Source organism: Azolla caroliniana, unplaced genomic scaffold (assembly GCF_043228905.1).
Source record: "Azolla caroliniana isolate FFs.n. ecotype wild unplaced genomic scaffold, voAzoCaro1.0.p SCAF_2, whole genome shotgun sequence".
In the NCBI taxonomy this organism is placed as follows: Eukaryota; Viridiplantae; Streptophyta; class Polypodiopsida; order Salviniales; family Salviniaceae; genus Azolla; species Azolla caroliniana.
The window spans coordinates 23431412-23452750 of NW_028230437.1; the positions used below are offsets into that span (position 1 = coordinate 23431412).

The 21339-nt window shown below is 48.4% G+C and overlaps 1 long non-coding RNA gene across 1 annotated transcript; it reads right to left on the reverse strand.

Moving 5' to 3' along the window:
• Window positions 1–19927: 19927 nt before the first annotated feature.
• LOC147867682 (uncharacterized) lies at window positions 19928–20636 on the reverse strand. Its single transcript, XR_015532405.1, has 2 exons — window positions 20271–20636; window positions 19928–20199 (listed from the first exon to the last, which is right to left on the reverse strand). It is a non-coding gene; the product is annotated as an uncharacterized LOC147867682 (long non-coding RNA).
• Window positions 20637–21339: the final 703 nt, after the last annotated feature.

Consider the following 21339-nt stretch of genomic DNA (forward strand, 5'->3'; position numbering starts at 1 on the left):
GGCATCACGATGGATGTGAAGAAGGTTTCCGTTGTCGTGAAGAAAACCGGCCATAGGCGGAATCAGAGAAAAAGGCGCATGAACCGGCTCTTACACAGATGGGCGCATATTTTGATATTTTGTACACGATTCATAAATGGATCGGTTGATGTAAATACTAAGTAGTACACATTTATTAGGGGATTGTGCGTATCTCTGTAAGAAGGGACAGGGAATAAAGCGATTTGACTAGGGATGGGAACTATAAAAAGGAAAAGAGAGAGGGGAGAGAAGGTATCGCGCGTTGGAGAGGACGAAGGGCTGCTGCAGATCTGAGGGCCGAGCTCTCTCTCTTCTCCTCCGATCGTCGGTCTCTATGGGTCGGGAGTTCGCTGCCTCTACTTCGTGGACAGCCCGTGCACTTCCAGCAGAGGCTCTCCCCCCTTGTTTTTGTTTCTTGGAGTCGAGTGAGTTCTGTCCGTGTGCGTGAGTAGGATCCCCATGTCGGGTCCATCGTCGCCTTGCCGGTTGTAACCGTCAGAGTTGTAATCTCTTGTTATTGTAATCACGTATTCCACTCTATATCTCTCCTTCTCGCTTCTGCGTGTCCGCGAATCTCTCTCTCTCTCTCTCTCCCTCCTCGGTCCAAGACCCCCGTGGTCCTGCCCTTCTACACGCACGCGCGTAACAACGCGACATATTTGGTGAACCCGACGTGAAAGGGCGGCAAAGGAGTCGAAAGATGAGGGGATCGGAGCGACCAGAGGCAATGGCGGTAGCTGTCGACTGGCTGGTAAGCGCTCATGAGGGGACGGGTACCCTCGACAGAGCCATTGAATCGATCGTCGGCTCTATAGGCCGGTTCGGAGGGAAAGACGCCACAAGTAATTTGGAGGCTTACCGGGCCGAAATGATCATGAGGGATATCCCAGTGGACATGCGGCTGTCCGGATTCGCTCGGGTGGTGACGTCGGGCATCCACGCGGAGGTGCTCGAGGCGCTGGCCGGATGCCAGACTTGGGAGGAGTTCGAGTTGCAGCTCCTCGAGAAGTACGGGTTTGACGACTCGTTTCGGCTGTCGAGGCAGGACTTCATGGCGTGGTGCTCCTCCAAGAGTTCGAAAAACGGTTCGCGCGGCTGTCGACGCTGGACCGGACGGTGCTCGAAACGAGTCAAGTACTATTGTTTGTCAAGTTAGTGGACGCGCTCGACAAGGAAAAGGTGGGTCCCCTATTGGAAACGGACGAAGGGCTCACGACAGACTGGGCCGTGGTAAAACGGGTCTGCAGCCGTTTCGACAAACGGCGCGATTGGAGCGACGGAAGCTCGTCGGGGTCAGGGCCGGTCCCGAGGAGCCGATATCGGTGCCGGCTGGAAGGAAGGAAGAGACCAGAATCTGGCCAGAGTCGGGGTCGGCATCGAACGACGTGGTTAGAGGCCCATCCGGAGGAGCGGCTCTGGAGGAGCTGACACAGATGGTGCGCGACCTACAGATCGCACAAGGCCCGGAGAGACAGCAGCGAACAACCTCGCGATTGGAGGCCACCGGCTGGGCAGCGGTGCATGTGGTGTGACGCGATCGGTCAGATTCAGAAGGATTGCGCGGATTTCGCCGACGCACTCAGGACCAACGTGGTGTACCTCTGGAACGGGCGGGTGCACGCGAGCGAGACCCGGAGAGCCCTAGAACTGAATACGGGGCGCGGCGGAATGAAGAGGTTGATGGAAGAGGCCGCGGCACGGCACGTCAAAGCCGTTAACTACTCAATGTCGGCGGGAATTCGGGTCGGGGGTGATGAGACCCGGAAGACAAAGGACTCCGAATTCTGGCCGCTAGTGCTAGAAGGCCTCTCCGGAGTTTGGCTGAAGAAGGAAGAGGTGGACCGCGCGGAACAGCGGATCCAGGAGGTCACCGGTTGGGACGATCTGGTCGAAGAGAAAACGGGCTTCATAGAAGCCAGTTGCCAGAACTACGACGTTCTAATGGAGGACAAACGGGCAGGAAAGGCCGGAGGGGTCGATCCCCCGCAGAGGTATGAGACCCGGTTCAGACCAAAACCGACCAGTGCCGGCAACCCAGGCGCGCTGGACGGAAAGAAGCAGGCGGGGTTTCGGTTGAGCACCGAAATCGAAAGGACCACAGACCTGCGAAAGGTCTTGGAGGAATGAATCCTCGACAATAAAGTGGAGTTGTCGTTGCGGGAGGTGCTGGGAATCGCCAAGAGGGAGTTCCACGACTCCATCGTAGACTTGGTGAAGCGGAAGAGGCTCTCGACGGAGCCGGAACCGGGGAAGCCAATGGAGGTGCGAACCATGCACTTGGAAGACGCGGCCCTAGAAGACGAGTTGGCGGAAAGCCACTACACAGAGCCGCATTGGGCCAGGGCAACTACGGAAACCCTTGTACGGATCGGCAACGTTCCAAAACCGGTGGTGGCGTTGGTAGACCATGGATCCGAAATCAACCTGATGTCCATGGATTTCTACAAGAAGGGTAAATGGTCGATCAACACCAACCATGGCTGGAAAATACGGGCGGCGACGTTGTCGTGCCTTTCGGCGCCGGATCGTTGCGTGAGTCGGGTGGGAACCACTGAGGTTTTGGACTAGGAGAAAGAAGAATATGAGATGAGGCTAGTAATGAATAGATTATTAGAAAGAGAGATAGAAATTTCGTGAATCCCACGAGTGTATTGTATTCGATTAATCAATATTTAGATAAGAATATGTATTTAGATTGAAAGAAAGATATAAGAAACTTGTGAATCCCACAAGTATAGATTATATTATTTTCGTGAATCCCACGATTATATTAATTGGTTGGTGTTTTCGGAAATATATTCAATTTCCAAATATTTCACACACCTATTACATTGTGCTCCCCATCCTTATATAGTGATGGGAGAGACTAAGCATAGCTACATGCTTTTTTCTAATATGTTCATGCACACTAAATGTGCATGTGATGCTTTTCTAATCCTTGCTTTTATTTGCTAAATATAGTGCTCATGCACGCTAGATGTGCATGAGTCACTTTTTAGTTGCTTGCGTTTTTCTATAAAATATTCACGCGCTCTAAAAATGCATGATTTACCTTTTAATAAAGGTAGGCGCAAATAAAGCACTTATAGTTATTAAATCTATTTGTAAAACACTAAAGATAAGGTAGCATAATGGTAAAGTTGAGGTTTGGCTATATGGAGGTATAGGGTTCAAATCTTGCCCTATGCATGGATAAATATTTTGATATTCTTATTTTATTTATTTATATGTAATTAAATCGGTTATATTATTTTTACTTTTTCACGTAGTGTACGAAATACACTACGACAACGCGTGCCACAGAAGAACTACATGGAGCCTGTCCAAACGTACGGGTGAAAATCGGCAATGTCGAGATCGACCAACACTTCTTCGTGCGGGAGACGTCCTTGCATCCGGTTATACTAGGAGAGCCGTACATCACGGAGGTACGGATGGAGACCAAGGTGATGGACAACGGTTCAGCCTATGCAAGAGTCAAGAGCCAGGACGGGTGTCACTCGATCTAGTTCTTAACGGTGCGATCGAACCATGATTGTAACCACGAGGCCCTTGGCGGCGAAACCCGAGGGGATTTTTAGAGAGGGCTATCAAGGCGTGGGGCCGCGATAGTCCGGACACCCGGGAAGCACCCCACAAATGTACAGTACGGAAGAAGACATGTACCATAGGTAGGAAATTTTGGTTCTCCGACAACGGAGGTTGTACTATGGCCGGCGTCAGCGGCTGGGAAAGGGAGCGAGCGGAGGAGCGGCTCAAGACATGCGGAGTTCTCTTCCCCGAAGAAGAGATCAGCGGCGCCGTGGAGGCGGTCTCTTTTGACGACACCTTGGGTGAGTTGCGAAAGGTGGTCGATGAAGACCTTAGAGAAGACCGGACCGTTCTGGTAGGTTCGATGGGAATGTATGAAGTCATCGCGGACTTCGGGGAGAGGATCGAGTCGGATCGGACGGCCCGAGTGGATACAAAGTACAAGACTGTGGACCGGAAGGTGAGGCCAGTCGCAACACCCTTGCCGGAGGGCAGCGAGGAGCGGATAAAAGGGGTCGCGTCGAACCCGAGTTTACGGAATCCGGTTGGCATAGGGCACCGGTTCGCCGACATAACGCTACGGGAGCTCAAGGTTGGTGGGGGTGGCTTCCTACTGCCGGCGGAGGAGAACAGGTTTCGGAGAATGCTCGGAAGGCATGGGAAAGCCTTCGCATTCTCGCCGGAGGAGATCGGGTGCGTGGACCCGACGGTCGTCAAACCGATGGTGATCTTCACGGTACCACATGTACCGTGGAATCTCAAACCGATTCCGGTGCCGAGAGCTCACATCCCGAAGTTGATGGAGCTTCTGAAGCAAAAGGTGGAGATGGGCATCCTCGAACCGTCAAGTGCCCCGTATTCAAATCAGTGGTTTACGGTGCCGAAGAAGAACGACACGTTGCGCTTCATTCAGGACCTGCAACCGGTCAACAAGGTGACCATCCGTAATGCAGGAATCGGACCGACCATAGACGAGTTCGCGGAGGCCTTCGCTGGAAGGTCGATCTATTCGGTCGGTGACTTATACTCGGGGTACGACCAGTTCCAGCTAGCCGTGGAAAGCAGGGATATCACGACGATGGGAACTCCTCTCGGCCTAGTACGGATGTGTACCCTACCACAAGGCGGGACAAATTCGGTGGCGCATATGGTGAACGCAATGAACAAAGTGTTGGGAGACATGTCCCTCCGGATGGAAAGGGAGAAGAACAATGTTGACGAATAATCTCGGCTGAGGCTGATAGGCCGAAGCCGAAACCGGATGAAGAGTACCCGGCTACGGAGAGCCGTATGGTGCAGACCCGGTATGAACCGGATGAAGAGTACCCGGCTACGGAGAGCCGGATGGTGCAGATCCGGTATGAACCGGATGAAGAGTACCCGGCTACGGAGAGCCGGATGGTGCAGACCCGGTGTGAACCGGATGAAGAGTACCCGGCTACGGAGAGTCGGATGGTGTAGACCCAGTCTGAACCGGATGAAGAGTACCCGGCTACGGAGAGCCGGATGGTGCAGACGCGGTGTGAACCGGATGAAGAGTACCCGGCTACGGAGAGTCGGATGGTGCAGACCCGGTATGAACCGGATGAAGAGTACCCGGCTACAAAGAGCCAAATGGTACAGACCCGGTATGAACCGGATGAAGAGACATATTAGTAAATATGTTTCTGATAGTCCATTGCGGCTACATTTGTAAATAGCCGAAAAGTCATATTAGTATAAATATGACTTAGGGCAAACTTTTAGATACCGTTGTTGTCATTCTTGTTGGTGCAAGAATAGAGAGTGTGCGTAACATTACAGAGAGAGAGTGAGAGAAAGAGGTCGTTGCCTCTGTTGTAACCGCCGCCTATGGCGAAGATCGTGAGCACGAGGTCGTTGCCTTCGTGAACTCACTGTTTTGTACATTCCAACTTAGTGATAGTTTGCAGCCTGTGGGCTGCCGTGGTTTTTCCCTCTTTGGGTTTTCCACGTAAACATTCTGTGTACCCTTTTTTATTCTCTCCTTTGTGTCACGCGTTTTATTTCCTGTTTTCTGTGTATCATTCTAAGCTCGGTTGTGGCCGAGCGTTGCGCATAAGGAACGTTGTAGTTCCCGTCAAGTGGTATCATAGCGAAACAACACAGAAAATGGACGAATCGTTTAGCGGCATGTTCAAGCTCACCGGCTCCAACTATTCAGTGTGGAAGTCGAAGATGAGGGACATGCTCGTGGTTAAAGACCTCTAGCTGCCGGTTCAGTTCGGGGACAAGAGACCGGACAAAATCGACGCCGCGATATGAGAGGTGATGCACATGAAGACAACGGCGTACATACGGTGCTTCATCGACATGAGCCTGTACAACAACTTCAATGAAGAGAGCAAGGCTCATGAGCTCTAGGAGAAGATCGGCATAATGTTTCAAAACAAAAATGTTGTTAATCAGGTTTCGGTATTCCGGAAGCTAGTAAGACTCCGGTACCAAGATGGCTCCAGCATGGCGGAGCACATGAATGCCTTCCAGGGGCTGATCCACCAGGCAACTTCATTGGAAGTACCTCTCGCCGATGAGGTACTAGCGCTACTCCTACTCAGTTCCCTCCCGGATAGCTGGGAGACGTTGGCTGTCACTTTGGGCAACGCCGGACCGGAAGGAAAACGGTTATCCCTAGCAAGAGTAAAGTCGAGTTTGCTAGATGAGGAGGCGCGTCGAAAAGATAAAGATACGAGCTCCGACTCCAAAGCGCTCCTTACCGAATCGGAACGCGGAAGACAAAGAAACCGTAGTCCCCAGAACCGGGAGAAGTCGGGGACACGGTCAAAGTCAAGGGGGAAGCCCACTTGCTTCTATTGCGGCAAGCCGGGTCACTTCCAAAAGAACTGTCGGCATTTCCGTAAAGACAAGGAAACCGACGGTACCGATTCGAAGTGGACCCCGGACCGGAACGGTAAAGACCAGAAGGGGACGGACCGGAAGGGAACGACGGCAATCGCGGCAAGTGAAGAGGAGTTGATGCTCATCACCGAGGAGAGTGAGATAAACCTTGTTGGCGACGAGATGACCTGGGTAGTAGACTCCGGAGCGTCGTTCCACCTTACCCCCGACCAGAAATGCTTCTCATCCTATTCAGCCGGTGATCACAACTGTGTCCGGATGGGGAATGAAGGAACATGCCGAATTGTCGGCATAGGAGATGTGTGGCTGACAACACCAACCGGATGCAAGTTGCTGCTGAAGGATGTCCGACACGTTCCGGAAGTTCGTTTGAACCGGATATCAGCCGGTCGGCTAGATGATGAAGGCTACACGGGTAGCATCCGGAACGGTGTCATGAAGTTCAGCAAAGGGAGCCTGATTATGGCTCGGGCCCGGAAGGTAAACACATTGTACCTGATGAATGCCCGGTTATGTCCGGAAGAAGTGAACGTGGCATCCGACACTGCCGGTGAGCTGTGGCACAAGAGGTTGTGTCACATGAGCGAGAAGGGGATGAAGAGGCTTGCAGACGACAACCTCATTCCAGTGAAGAACGTGCACTTGGAGAAGTGCACTGATTGTCTGGCCGGTAAGCAAAACCGGACCTCCTTCCGACCAAGGCCACCGATGAGACGTAATGCACCACTGGAGTTGGTGCATACGGATGTGTGTCAGGTAGACACGAAGTCACATGCCGGAGCGCAGTACTTCGTGACTTTCATAGATGACCACAACCAGAAGTTGTGGGCCACACCGTTGAAGTCGAAGGATCAGGTGTTATCCGTTTTCAAAGAGCTCCACGCGAGAGTGGAAAGAGAAACCGGCCGGAAGCTGAAGGTGGTTCGAGCAGACAACGGAGGAGAATACCGGGGGCAGTTCGAGGAGTACTACCGCTCGAAGGGAATCCGGCTCGAATTTACCGTGCCGAAGACGCCGGAACTAAACGGATTGGTCGAGAGGATGAACCAGACCATAATGGAGAGGGTCCGGAGTATGCTAGCGCATGCAAAACTACCCAAGAAGTTTTGGGCTGAGGCACTGTCGACGGCCACATACGTGATAAACAGATCACCCTCAGTACCCTTGGACGGAGACACGCCACAGAGAGTGTGGACCGGTAAGGAAGTATCCTACCGGCATCTAAAGGTGTTCGGGTGTCTCGCGTACATGCATGTAGCTAAGGACCGGAGAGGAAAGTTAGATCCAAAGACCCGACCATGCATATTCCTCGGTTACGGTGACAATGAGTTCGGCTACCGAGTGTGGGACCCGGTCGACAAGAAGGTATTCCGGAGTCGAGATATTATCTTCATGGAGGACAAGACGCTTGCCGACTGGGAGTCGGAGAAGAAGATAATGAACTCTGAGTCGACCGGTAAGGATCGACTCTACGATGAGCAGACCCAACCGGCGAGAGACCGGTTAGCACTCGAGGAACCAGCCGGTTACAGTGAGGATACTGAACCGGCATAAGAAGAGGTAGAGGAAGCTGAGACCGGAACAAGCCAAGACCACGAATCGGATTCGGATGAAGACCAAATGGAGGAGCCGGTTACCGAAGCCCGAAGACGTAAATATCCTCTCAGAGAGAGAAGGGCCCCCCGGAGATTTCCGGATGCAGAGCATGTTCTGCTGACCGATGAGGGGGAGCCGGAAAGCTTTGACGAAGTGAAGGAAGACACCCACAGCCGAAAATGGTTAAGTGCCATGCAGGACGAGATGGATTCCCTGCATGAGAACCATACATACGAATTGGTGGAGTTGCCGAAAGGAAAGCGGGCACTCCAAAACAAGTGGGTGTACAAGTTGAAACCGGGAGATGCCGGCAACCCCCCGAGATACAAAGCCAGGATCATGGTGAAGGGGTTCCAGCAGAAGAAGGGCGTGGACTTCGACGAGATATTTGCCCCGATAGTAAAGATGACCTCCATCCGGACGGTGCTGAGTATAGCGGCAAGCATGGACCTTGAGGTAGAGCAGTTGGACGTGAAGACGGCATTCCTTCATGGCGACCTCGAAGAGGAGATCTACATGCAACAACCGGAAGGTTTCGTGGAGAAAGGGAAGGAGCACCTGGTATGCCGGTTGAAGAAGAGCCTGTACGGACTGAAGCAGGCTCCCCGACAATGGTACCGGAAGTTCAACTCCTTCATGACCGATCAAGGGTACCACAAGACGCAGGCCGATCACTGCGTGTTTGTGAAGAAGTTCGAAGGAGGAGACTTCCTGATACTCCTTCTGTACGTGGATGACATGTTGATCGTCGGACATGATCAAGTCAAAATACGGATGCTGAAGAAGGCTCTCAACTGGACCTTCTCAATGAAAGACTTGGGTCAGGCAAGACAGATGTTGGGGATGCACATCATTCGGGACCAGTCAAAGAAGCAATTATGGCTGTCACAGGAGAAGTACGTGACAAAGGTGCTTCACCGGTTCAACATGTCAGAAGCGAAACCGGTCGGATCGACTCTTCCGGCAAACTGCAGGCTATCCGGTAAGCAAAGCCCTAAGACGAAAGCAGAAAAGGCGGATATGATGAAGATTCCATATGCCTCTACCGTCGGGAGCTTGATGTACGCAATGGTTTGTACCCGACCGGACATAGGATACGCAGTCGGAGTGGTGAGCCGGTTCATGAGCAATCCCGGCAAGGAGCACTGGAACGCGGTCAAATGGATACTCCGGTATTTGAAGGGCACTTCAAATATGTGTCTCCGATTCGGCTCCGGAAAGCCTCAACTGGACGGTTTCACCGATTCGGACATGTCGGTTGATGTGGATACCAGCCGGTCTACATCCGGGTATGTAATGACATATGCAGGGGGAGCTGTTTCGTGGCAGTCGAGGCTGCAGAAGACGGTTGCATTGGCAACCACAGAGGCGGAGTACATGGCAGCTGTGGAAGCCGGCAAGGAAATCTTATGGATGAAGGACTTCATCGGAGAGCTCGGTATCCGGCAAGATGAATACCGACTCTATTGCGACAGTCAAAGTGCCATCCACCTTGCTAAGAATGCGGCCTACCATTCCTGGACGAAACATATCCAGCGGAGGTATCACTGGATCCGGGAAAGAGTAGATGACCAGGAGTTCACAATGACGAAGATCCACACGACCGAGAACGGGTCAGATATGCTGACCAAAGTGCTGACACCCGACAAGCTGGACGCATGCCGGAAGAGGATCGGACTGGAAAGACACCCCATGCCGAAGTGAAGGGGGAGTTTGTTGGGAGACAGGTCCCTCCGGATGGAAAGGGAGAAGAACAGTGCTAACGAACAATCTCGGCCGAGGCCGAAACCGGATGAAGAGTACCCGGCTACGGAGAGCCGGATGGTGCAGACCCGGTGTGAACCGGATGAAGAGTACCCGGCTACGGAGAGCCGGATGGTGCAGACCCGGTGTGAACCGGATGAAGAGTACCCGGCTATGGAGAGCCAGATGGTGCAGACCCGGTGTGAACCGGATGAAGAGTACCCGGCTACGGAGAGCCGGATGGTGCAGACCCGGTGTGAACCGGATGAAGAGTACTCGGCTACAGAGAGCCGGATGGTACAGACCCGGTATGAACCGGATGAAGAGACATATTAGTAAATATGTTTCTGATAGTCCATTGCGGCTACATTTGTAAATAGCCGAAAAGTCATATTAGTATAAATATAACTTAGGGCAAACTTTTGTAGTGTTGTTGTCATTCTTGTTGGTGCAAGGAGAGAGAGAGCGCGTAACTGTGTACAGAGAGAGAAAGAGGTTGTTGCCTCTGTTGTAAACGCCGCCTGTGGCGAAGATTGTGAGCACGAGGTCGTTGCCTCCGTGAACTCACTGTTGTACATTCTAACATAGTGATAGTTTGCAGCCTGTGGGCTGCCGTGGTTTTTCCCCTTAGCTTGGGTTTTCCACGTAAACATCCTGTGTACTCTTCTCTCCATTGTGTCGTGCTTGCATTTCCCATTTTCTGTGTATGATTCTAAGCTCGGTTGTGGCCGAGCGTTGCGTATACGGAGCGTAGAGCTCCTATCATGTCGGCACGGGTGTGTCGGGAAGATTGTGACGGACCGGGGAGAGCTGGAAGCGCGGGAAGCTGAGGAGCTGTTCGACCGGCTAGGCGTCAAACTCTCCCTCACTACGGCGTACAATCCGGAGGCGAACGGGAAGGTAGAACGTGGGCATGGGCCGATCGTAAAAAGCGTTGGTGCGTGCATGCAGAGGGCAGGTCGGGAATTGGCCGCGGCTCCTTCCTTACGCACTATGGGCGGACCGAACTACGCACAGTTCGGTGACAGGGTTTATGCTGGCAGAGCTGATATACGGACAGAAGTCGATCATGCCGGTGGAACGAACGGTTTCTTCATGGGCGGCGGTAGATTGGAAGGACGAGATGAGCCGGGAGGAGTTGCTGGCGGCGCGGATTCGGCAACTCGAGCGAAGGCCGAAGGACGTGGAACGTGCGAAGGAAAAGCTGCGAGCGGCAAGGGAGCAGAACAAGACCCGGTTCAACCGGACGCACCGGTTGCGACCAAAGAAGATCGAGGAAGGCGACTGGGTCTTTGTATACGACAGCAGCCTCGACAATCAGCACAAGGCGGTGCGAAAGTTTGCCAGGAGGTGGTTCGGGCCCTACACGGTGACGAGCGCGAACGACAACAGCACGTACCACCTCGCGGAACTCGACGGGGCACGATTAGCGGTGTCGGTGGCCGAGAAGCGGATCAAAGCGTTCAAGAAGCAGTTCGAAGACGAGCCTGAGCCTGCGAGCGAGAGCGACAACAACGATCAGTTCGGGCCCGACAGAGAATCGGAGAACGAAGAGTGATGCCAGTTTTCTTCGATAACTACCCGTCTCTGGCGCATGCCAGTGGATGCGCGGTTTGGTGGGGGTGGATGTCGTGAAGAAAACCAACCATAGGCGGAATCAGAGAAAAAGGCGCATGAACCGGCTCTTACACGGATGGGCGCATATTTTGATATTTTGTACACGATTCATAAATCGATCGGTTGATGTAAATACCAAGTAGTACACATTTATTAGGGGATTGTGCGTATCTCTGTCAAAAGGGACATGGAATAAAGCGATTCGACTAGGGATGGGAACTATAAAAAGGAAAAGAGAGAGGGGAGAGAAGGTATCGCGCGTTGGAGAGGACGAAGGGTTGCTGCAAATCTGAGGGCCGAGCTCTCTCTCTTCTCCTCCGACCATCGGTCTCTGTGGGTCGGGAGTTCGCTGCCTGTGCTTCGTGGATAGCCCGTGCGCTTCCAGCAGAGGCTCTCCCCCCCGTGTTTTTGTTTCTTGGAATCGAGTGAGTTCTGTTTGTGTGCGTGAGTAGGATCCCCGTGTCGGGTCCATCGCCGCCTTGCCGGTTGTAACCGTCAGAGTTGTAATCTCTTGTTATTGTAATCACGTATTCCGTTCTATATCTCTCCTTCTCGCTTCTGCGTGTCCACGAATCTCTCCCTCTCCCTCTCCCTCTCCCTCTCTCTCTCTCTCTCGCTCCTCAGTCCAAGACCCACGTGGTCCCGCCCTTCTACACGCACGCGCGTAACAACGCAACACCGTCATTCGGGAGTGGGCGACTCCAACTCGACTTAAAGATGTGCAATCCTTCCTTGGCTTCGCCAATTTTTACTATCGCTTCATCAAGGGGTTTTCCACTCTAGCCCATCCTCTTATCACCCTCACACGCAAAGGTACTCCCTTTCTATGGACCTCGCGGCACAAAATGCGTTCGACTCTCTCAAATATGCATTCACCACTGCCCCCGTGCTTCTACATGCCGACCCCACACGACCCTTCTAGGTCGAAATTGATGCCTTTGACTTCGCCATTGGTGCCATTTTATCCCAGGCCGATGACTCCAACATAATAATGCACCTAGTGGCTTACTACTCCCGCAAATTCACGGCATCCGAAATCAATTATCCAATATACGACAAGGAGCTTGTTGTTGTCATTGCGGCCTTTGAAGAATGGCGCCCCTATTTGGCCGGAGCAACAACATCGTGTCAAGGTAGTGACTGATCATAATATTTCATTTTATTTTTCCACTACTCGTACTTTGAATCAAAGGCGGGCTCGTTGGTCAACATTTCTCGCCGACTATGATTTTGAGATCGTATTTCGACCTGGTGACCAACATGGGAAGGTTGATGCTCTTTCTCGTTGGCCCGAATTTACCATTCACCCCGGGGATGTCGCTCATGCTCAACAATCTTGTTGTTTGTTGAATCCCAACCAATTGCCTCTTTTTGCCACTTGTATGTTGTAGGATGATTCGTTACTCCAACAAATCACCGATGCATCCACGACTAATGCATTTGCCAACGAGATTCAAGATAGTCTACAAAATTCCTCCAAGACGCCCAAAAGGACGAACCTTAACCACTTCACCATAAAAGATGGTTTGTTATTCCGCAATCATCTCTTATATGTCCCAGAGGGCCCGTGTCGCACCCGGGTATTGCGAGAATGCCACGATGACCCCCTTGCGGGTCACTTCGGAGTTGCAAAAACCCTCGAACTAATCTCTCGGGAGTACTGGTGGCCACAACCATGGAAGTTGGTCAAAGAATACATCAAGACTTGTGAGGTTTGCGCTCACTCCAAAGTTGCTCATCATCGTCCATATGGCTTGCTCCAACCACTTCCATGCCCTTGTCGTCTCTGGGCCTCTATCTCTATGGACCTCATAGCCGATCTACCCCTGGTCAATAGCTATGACTCGGTGTTGGTCGTTGTTGATCGGTTTACAAAGATGGTTCACTTCACTCCATGCTCAAAAACCATTTCCGGTGAAGGAATGGTGCATCTACTCCTCAATAATGTCGTCTGTTTGCATGGCCTCCCCGATGATGTCATCTCTAATCGTGGACCCCAATTTGTCTCTCACTTCTAGCAGTGCCTGCTGCAAACTTTAGGCATCCCGGTTAAGTTGTCCTCCGCCTATCACCCTCAAACTGACGGTCAAACGGAGCGCGTCAACCAAATCCTTGAGCAGTATCTTCGGTGCTCAGTTAGTTACCAACAAGATGATTGGTTCAACTTACTTTCATTAGCAGAACTTGCCTACAATAATTCTCTTCATGCATCGACTAGCGTCACTCCCTTCTTTGCAAACTACAGTTTACATCCTCGCTTCAACATTTCCCTCCCTACCACTTTTGTGAACTCTTCAACAGAGGGTCGAGCTCGGGTTTTAGAAGAGCTACATCATGACTTATCCTTGGAGCTTCATCTCGCTAGTGAACGATACAAGAAGCACGTTGATCGCCATCGCTCTGTCACTTCACCCTTTGTCGTTTGCGACATGATCTGGTTGTTACAACGACACATCTCTACTACCCATCCATGTGTGAAACTTGATTACAAGAAGTTGGGACCATTCCGTATAGTTGAGCACATTAATCCCATCGCCTTTCGGCTAGCCCTTCCATCCCACTTCTGTATTCATGATGTTTTTCATGTCTCCCTCCTCGAGTCCCATTATCTTTTACAAATCCCAGGACGCCAAGCCCCTCCACCACCCCCCTGTGGAATTGACGATAGGCGAGGAATACGAGGTCGACCAAATACTTGACTCACGTTTGCATCGTCGACACCTGCAATACCTCGTCTTGTGCAAGGGTTACCCTTTGTCTGATGCCACGTGGGAACCCGCACAGAATTTACAAAATGCCCTGGACGTGGTTCAAGATTTTCATCTTCGATATCCCCACAAACGGGCGACGGGTTTGGGAAGGCGGCGTAGGAGGGGAGATAATGTCACATCTAGGATGTGACTCGAACCTTTGACCTATAACAAACCCAATATGTAGTATTAGATAAACCATTCCCTTAAGTTATATGTAAATTGTATATGGTTAATATTGTATAGCCTAACATATAGAATATTCTAGTCTTTAGTATATTCTAGAAATGTTCTATGGTATATTCTACGTGAGTATATTCTAGAGATATTTCTCGGGTATATTCTAGAGATATTTCTTAGGTATATTCTAGAGATATTCAATCTCATAACTTGTATAAATATGTGTGTTCACCTAGATTATAATCAAGGTGAACAACACCAATTACAGAATCTTTCAATTAATCAACTCATCCCTTTGATTATCTTCTACTCTCTTGTGTATATTTTCTACCCGTGACATCATCTGTCTCCAATAGGTGACCCACCTTCTCTTGGTCCAACGCCAACGCATCGACAGACTTAATAAACAATAGAACCTTGCTCGTATCAAACACGGTTTGATCTAATGCCGAGAGTTGGGCAAAGCACTTTTTGAACTCTTGGAGGAGCACCGATGTATTCCCCCATTTTCCGGGGGCTCTCAACACACTCCATGAACTCCTGCTTCGATAATTGGAGCGAGTCGTCAAAACCGTACCTTTCGAGGAGCCGCCCCTCGAATTCCGCCCAATTCCGGAGTTAGCCTGAACCTCGAGCACCTCCACATGGATGTTTGGTGGGTTAGGTTAACAGAGTTCAAGTTAGGTAATCTAATGGCATGATCACTATCCATGTTAGATGTCATTAGAATTTGCGGCACACACTTTTTGTGGATACAGATCGAAGGATGCAAATCGCACGCGCGATTTCAAACATGTCATGCACTGTCCACGACTGTGATTTCCTCCTCAGGCATCTCTTTATTGTATGGCAGCAAATAGAAACGTTGATATGTAATAATAATAATTAGGTTTGGTGAGGAAATCTCGGACACGAACGGTGCAGAACATGTTTCGAGTGGCGTGCGTGCGATCTGCATCGTTCGATCTCTATCTATAAAAAGCACGCGCTTAAAACTTAACCCGGGTCTAACGAGCCCCTCTCACATCTAACCCGGGTAGTGATGATGCCATTTGATTACCTAACCCGGGCAATGTAATTACATATGCATACATACATACATACATACATACATATTTGCTATCCTGCACCAAATCATAAAGAGGGCTGGTGAGGGAATCGCGGCCACAGACGGTGCAGGTCGCCTAGAGGAAGGTGCGTGCGATCTGCACCGTCAGATTTCGATAAGGAAGAGCGCGCGAAAAAAAAAGTTGTCAGAGGTCGCCCAACTCTGAGTCGATGGTCACCCAACCCTGTCAGAGGTCACCCAACTCTGAGTCGATGGTCACCCAACCCTGTCAGAGGTCACCCAACTCTGAGTCGTTGGTCGCCCAACCGAAATTGGTCACCCAACTATGACTGTTGCAAGTTGCCCAACCGTTTTAGGTCACCCAACCCTGACAGTTACAGGTTGCCCAACCGATTGGTCTCCCAACCGTTGCAGGTCGCCCAACCAAATGTATCATTCCAACCAAAATCTTCAAATAAGCTTGTTAATTACCCTTAAAACTTACAATAACATATCAAATAGTCACAAAATTCAACCTTAAAATACTTAAAACCGACGATCTTTACCATACTTATGTTAAAACAAATAATCATATTAAAACATAAAAGTTGAAAGTTAAAAAACATTTAAAACATAAAACGAAGAATGTAAACTTACAATAACATATCAAATAGTCACAAAATTCAACCTTAAATTACTTAAAACCGACGATCTTTACCATACTTCTGTTAAAACAAATAATCCTGGCAAAACATAAAAGTTGAAAGTTACCAAACATTTATGGCTCATCCGGAGATGATGGCAAGATGCGACCACAATTCTTGCAACAATCAACTTTTGAGTCCCTTGATCTAAAGGTCAAGGCATCGCAATGCAAGCATCGCATTTTATCTGTCGCACATATTGGCAACCGCCTCCTAGCTCGACTTGCGCCTCTTTGCATTTTTCCTGTGTGTGCCTTGGAAGTGTTTGGGGAGCTGCCAATAAGATCTTGTGAAATGTTGATTGATGCTCCCCTTTTTGCACCAATTGCTTGCTTACGCCCTATGGATCCACGGTCTTCTTCGTTAGTTGGTTTCGGTGCACCTGTGTGATACACCAATGTCTCACTTGTTTCTTGAATGGACTCCATACATGCCAAAATTGCTGCACAGTCGAGGGATTGTAACCCTTGCTTAAAACATTGAATAGCCCCCTCAAGCGTTTGTAATTTCGACAAACATTCCTCCACTCGTGATGTTATAGGGTTTGTCTCCTCGACTGGTTCTACCTCTGTCTCCATTTCCGTCTCTGTGAAATGGTCATTGCGCATATAGGTTGCATGATCTATAAAAGGCAATGACCCACATAGATGTGGCATGTGCCTCTCAATAATCATCCTGATGCCAAGTATATGCTTACATTTACTCGCAGGGTCGTGGCAATCACAATATGAACATTGGAGCGATACATTATACCATACATCCGGTTTTGTCAAGCTCAATATTTTAAACCAATATCGAGGCTCGTCCACAATATGCATTGTCGCATTATTAGTTTCATACCTCTCTAGTAGCCTTTCGGCCTCTTTAAGTCTAGTTGTTTGATCCCTACAATTTGCACGTGGTGCAAATCTACCACTCTCACATATTTCTTGTCGTTGCTTGTACCATTCAATAACAGTACCCCCGATGCAAGTGCCAGTTTGACTGTCCCCGATTAAAACATGCACAAGATCGGTAATTGATCGGTTTATCCTCCCTCTTAAGGCAGTATATTTGATAAACTGCCAATGTCTCTCCACAAGATTGGTAGTGTCAACATGTCCGTAGTTGAACATTCTACCAAATTTGGGCCACAGTTTCCTCCACACACATGTCAAGCCACACCATCCTCCTTCTATATATTGCCAAACACCTGGCTTGTTTGCATATTCTACCTTTAAGTCCTCACATTGGGCATTGAATGTGGATTCCGTAATGCATTGCATGAGTTGGCACATCCGATTATAAAGGTGGTTTCTCTCACTTGCACTTACCTTTGGCAACAAGTTGTCCAACCATGCTTTTTTTGCATGGAAGTGACACAACAAAAGTCGACAATGTGTTTGCGACCTTTGCCCATTTGTAACTATCCAAGATAATCGGTCAGTTGCAACCACATTACTTATGGCATTATACGATGTCCAACTTTTATCGATGACTATGGCATTTGGCCTCACATTGGGCATCCGTGCAAATATGACTCTCAAGCAAGTTTCTAAAGCTACTTGCTCATGGTTAGACCCCTTATCAGAACTACATATCATGTACCATAATGGGATACCAACTCCCATGACATTTGGAGCCACAGCTGCATATAATGGCAAGCCAAATTGGTTTGTTTTAAACGTGGAGTCGATTGCCCAAGAGTTGTTTATCGACAGTCGCTCACACATCTCTAACATCCATTCATCTTGGAGCACCAAGATGAACGGTTGCCTTGCGGGAGATCCATATTCACCAGGCAAGTAGGGTTGGACATGAGCCACCTTCCCAAGATCTCGGAGGGCATAGGCATCTTGCATCATCAAAGACCAATCAACCCCTGACATGGCACTCCCGATTTTTAACTTGTTGGCCATGTTATTGACCTCCTTTGGTATCATAAAGAACCTATAACTCACAAGGTCTAATGGACTAGCCTTGGACTTATGATATGCTTCCTTACGCATGCTCATCCGTGCCATGTGTCATGCGCAACCAACATCAAAAAGGTCATCTCTACAACAACTTATAACATTTGGGGCCACTGGCAAATAGTATGCATCTGGTCTACTTCCCGGTACATGACCCGTATGAGGTCCATATATTGAAAGGGTCACTGTCCCATGGTCAACCCCGCCATTCATTCGAGCGTTCACATGAAAAGTACACCCACATCGAGATGAATGCTTTCTACGTCGAGTGCATGGATATTGCTTGTTGGCCACACCGGATCGGTGACAATTATACCTAGTCACATGTGCACCCCTTGTGACCCCTGTACGAAAGCGTGTGTGATACCTCAATTGAACATCTATCAACGTATCATCAACCCTATGTGCCTCTATCTTGATCACTTCTATGGGTCTAGACTTTTTATATTTCACGACACTTGTCCCCTCCATGTCAGATGGAGTTAACCTCGACACAACTTGACAACCACATTGGTCAATCACTGCTTTCACATACGCACTAGGGATCCCATAGTCACGAAGGTCATTGGACCAATTTCTCTTTAATTCTGTCAGAGTACCTGTCAAAGAACGGTGCGATGCGCCACAATGTGACGCCAATACTATCTCCCTCCATTTCTCTACGTGCGTAATCTGAAGATGAGGCGATGCCTTAAGGTGTATTGCATTCTCATTCATAAGCGTGAGACGACTCTTCATGCGCCTCCATGCATGTAAATTAAGAGGTGCCCCCCTTGCGAGTGTGCTTAATATTTCAAATGTTACCTTAACTTGACCTAATAAATCTTTAAGCATTAAATCGTACATACCTCTAGTGAACGCAATATACCTCGCCGAACAATACATGAAGGGATCAACCTCCTCCGCCTCTTCTTCGGATGAAGCCGACTCATAGTCTTCGGATGTAGACGAATCCAAGTCATCGTCGATGGTTGCGGAGTATGGTGATGCATAACCATCCTTAGAATCATACAAGGACGTGATTAAATCTATTTCGTTGGGATTCATCTCGAATGAATCTAACTAATCTGATTAAGAATCTAACTAATCTGGTTATAAGAATCTAACTAATCTGATTATAACTGATTAAGAATCCCCCTAATATGATTAAGACTCTAACTAATCTTATTAAGAATCTAACTAATGTGATTAAGAATCCCCCTAATCTGATTAAGAATCTAACTAATCTTATTAAGAATCTACAAAATCTGATTATAACTGATTAAGAATCTAACTAAGATGATTAAGAATCTAACTAATCTGATTAAGAATCCCCCTAATCTGATTAAGAATCTAACTAATCTTATTAAGAATCTACAAAATCTGATTATAACTGATTAAGAATCTAACTAAGATGATTAAGAATCTAACTAATCTGATTAAGAATCCCCCTAATCTGATTAAGAATCTAACTAATCTTATTAAGAATCTAACTAATATGATTATAACTGATTAAGAATATAACTAATCCTGATTAGCTTTTAGAGATTGTGCAAAATAAGAATGTGATTAAGACGCAGAATGTGATTATAAGACAGATATTGGAGATGCAATGAGCTATGATTAAAATGACAGAGAATGGTTTAAAGTGACAGAGAATGTGATTAATTTACATGTTAAGATGACCGTTTTTCTGGCCGTTTACATAACAGGTTGGGCGACCTGGTTGGGTGACCAAAACAAAAGATAATTAATTTTAAAAGGTTTGCGATTGGTTTAAAACCATACATTCAGAACATCCACAATAATTGTTGGGAACAACATTTCCATTAACAAGTAATCGCGTTTACAATACCACAACTTGCGATTGGTTTAAAACCATACATTCAGATCATCCACAATATTCAGATTGAGATAAATACATTCAGATTGAGATAAATAATTGTTGTAAACAACATTTCCATTAATAAGTAATCGCGATATACAATGAGTCGATTCTCACTATACAAAATTTTTGGGGATTCCAAAATATAGTTACAACATCAGCTCTATAGCCAAATCTGTGCTGAAAACAACATTCCCAAAATTTACAATATGGAGCCACCGGTCGCAAGTGCAAATCCTAATACCGATCGTGCCCACTCGTCCACATGAATCCGAAGTGAATCCACTTCGCGTTTGGTGAACCACATCTCTGTGCCCTGTAACCAAATATGTATAAGAACACATCTATACACAATCCACATGAACAAGGAATTGCAATTACACTTACAAAAGTCGAAGATATCCATCCTTGTAAGAACTCCCTCACCAACATTTGGATAGTCTTCATCACATAAAAGCCACAATCCCAACAATTTGGTTGTGTTGGGATGTGCAGTACCTGATGTCGACCATTGGGCACAATGGTGTGGTCTGACGGTTCAGATGAAATTGTCCGAATCGCCAACTCTGCCATTCTCCGCATGTTGTCTGTTGCTGGTCTGTTCAATGGATCGCAGAAGACTACTTTGCTAGTTAGCTTAGAAGCTTGTTGTCGCATGGTGAACCACAAGTTCCAATGCCCATCAAGCACGATCGGAATGAACGTAATCTCACATTGCGCAACTTTCTTAAGGATGTCTTGCTCCTTCATTGCCTGCTGTAGCTGCACCCATAGTGGGTCGACGATGGTCAAGCGTTCTGTCACCTCGAGTGGCAATGAGTATTCCATCCACAACGTGAATAAGGTCATAGTCCATGTCGATGCCATTTCACGGCTCTTGCATATGGTCTCAAGATCTGACTCGGTAACATCAAGGGCCATATCGAGACGTGGGCAAGTTAGCTGGTACCTGAATGCATGGAAATATGTAGTTTTGAGTAGGTAAATCACACTCCATGTCAATTAGTAAGATACTAGTTTATATTTCACTTAAACCCTACCTGGAAAAGTGTTTATTTGGGGTTTGAATCCATAACCTTATGCCCTTGCCATGTTGAATTTGAACTATGGCCACATCCGATGCAGCGTCATCTGAATCTGATGTTAGGGAAACAACATCAGTGTTTGACTCGACCTCCTTCCGTCGGATTGGCATTTTCGGTCGTCTCCGTCTCGGTGGAGTGGACACACCACCCTCAGATGGGTTTTGACTCTCATCCACATCCGTGGACACACCCTGCGGTTGGGTGGATATCCCCGCCTTTTTACACTGTTTCACCACAATAAGACACATCTTATTATCTGAATTTTGCCAATAAACCCTCCAACAATCTGAAATGAAATCCTCACTCATACTTACATAAGAATCCAAACCAGCTGCTATCTTCTTCGTCAACATCTCCAAACGCTCATCCTT